Source organism: Rhinopithecus bieti, unplaced genomic scaffold, assembly GCF_001698545.2.
Source record: "Rhinopithecus bieti isolate Rb0 unplaced genomic scaffold, ASM169854v2 scaffold_50799, whole genome shotgun sequence".
Classification (NCBI taxonomy): domain Eukaryota; kingdom Metazoa; phylum Chordata; class Mammalia; order Primates; family Cercopithecidae; genus Rhinopithecus; species Rhinopithecus bieti.
In genome coordinates, this window is record NW_016819917.1 from 335,607 (window position 1) to 337,766 (window position 2,160).

General features: G+C 39.9%; 1 pseudogene; it reads left to right on the forward strand.

Annotated features, from left to right (window-relative positions):
- The first annotated feature begins 765 nt into the window (after window positions 1-765).
- On the forward strand, window positions 766-1,956 carry LOC108520073 (putative zinc finger protein 137; annotated as a pseudogene).
- Window positions 1,957-2,160: the final 204 nt, after the last annotated feature.

Sequence of the window (2,160 nt, forward strand, 5' to 3'; positions counted from 1 at the left end):
CCTTGCAAAACATACTAGAATTCATACTGGAGAGAAACCTTACTAGTATAATAAGTGTGGTAAAGCCTTTAGGGTGAGGGCATCACTTATTCACCATCAAGCAATCCATGGTGTAGTGAAACCTTACAAATGTAATGATTGCCACAAAGTCTTTTTTTTTTTGAGACGGAGTCTTGCTCTCGCCTGGGCTGGAGGCAGCGGCCGGATCTCAGCTCACTGCAACCTCCGCCTTCCGGGTTTACGCCATTCTCCTGCCTCAGCCTCCGGAGTAGCTGGGACTACAGGCACCCGCCACCTCGCCCGGCTAGTTTTTTGTATTTTTTAGTAGAGACGGGGTTTCACCGTGTTAGCCAGGATGGTCTCGATCTCCTGACCTCGTGATCCGCCCATCTCGGCCTCCCAAAGTGCTGGGATTACAGGCTTGAGCCACCGCGCCCAGCCTGCCACAAAGTCTTTAGTAAAACTACACCACTTGCAAATCATTGGAGAACCCATAATGAAGGGAGATCTTACAAGTGTGATAAATGTGGCCAGTTTTTCAGACATCGTTCTTACCTTGCAGTTCATCAGTGAGCTCATACTGGAGAGAAACCTTACAAATATGAAGAAGGTGACAAAGTCTTCTGTCACAAATCACAGCTTGAAAGACATAGGTGAATTCATACTGGAGAGAAACCATACAAATGTAAGGTTTGTGACAAGGATTTTGGGTGTGATTCACACCTTGCAGTACATACTAAAATTCACAATGGAGAGAAACCTTAATTTTACACTTGTAGTAAAGAGTGTGGCAAAGCCGTTAGTGGGCAGTCACCCCTTATTCACCATCAGGCAGTCCATGGTGTAGGGAAAGTTTACTAATGTAATGATTGTTACAAAGTCTTCGGTAACGCTACAACCATTGCAAATCATTGGAGAATCCATAATGAAGAGAGATATTACAAGTGTAATAAATGTGGCAAATTTTTCAGACATCGTTTGTAACTTGCAGTTCATCAGCAAACTCATGCTAGAGAGAAACCTTACAAATGTCATGATTGTGGCAAGGTCTTCAGTCAAGCTTCATCCAGCGCAAAACATAGGAGAATTCATGGAGGAGAGAAACCTCACAACTGTGATGATTATGGCAAAGCCTTCACTTCACATTCACAAGTCATTAGCCATCAGAGAATCCATACTGGACAGAAATCTTACAAATGTCATAAGTGTGGCAAGGTCTTCAGTCCAAGGTCACTCCTTGCAGAACATCAGAAAATTCATTTTTGAGATAGTTGATGCAAATGCAATGAGTATAGCAAAACATCAAGTATTGTCATTAGAGCCAATTCAGCATTGATTTGAGTTTGACTTAACATTGAGTTCAAGCATTAATTGATGTTAAAGTGTTTAGGTTAAGAGGACTGGGCCAGGCGCAGTGTCTCATGCCTGTAATCCCAGCATTTTGGGAGGCCAAGGCAGGTAGATCACTTGAGGTCAGGAGTTTGAGATCAGCCTGGCCAACAGATGTGAGCCACTTTTCCCAGCCAGTTTTTTGTTTCTTTAACACAATCTGATAGGGATTTTTATGGGTATGGTGTTGAATCTAAATCACATTGGGTTATATAATTATTTAACAATATTAATTTTTCCAAACCATCAATATGGTTCTATGTCTATCTATATATGTTTTAAATCATTTTGATCAATGTTTGTGGATTTCAAGGTACAAACGTCTCATCTCTTTACGTTTATTCCTTAGTATTTCTTACTTAAATTTCTGTAGCAAATGGAAGTGTTTTCTTAATTTTCTCTTAAAATTGTTTATTGTTAATGTTTGGAAATTCAACTAATTTTTGGTGCTGATACTGTATTCTGCAAATCCACTGAATGTGTTTATTATTTCCAGTAGTATTTTGGTTGACTCTTTGGAGTTTTTACACAGAAGATCGTGTCATCTACAAATACAATTTTCTTTCTTTCTGATTTGGATGAGTTTTCTTTTTTTCTTTTTCTTTTCTTTTTTTTTTTTTTTTTTGAGACGGGGTCTCACTCTGTCACCCAGGCTAAAGTACAGTGGCATGATCTCGGCACATTACAAGAGAGTGGTGTCTCCATAATTGTGCTTAGAACTCTGTGGTGCATGAGTAGAGAAACTATGAAACAGAATCCTAGGAGAGCTAG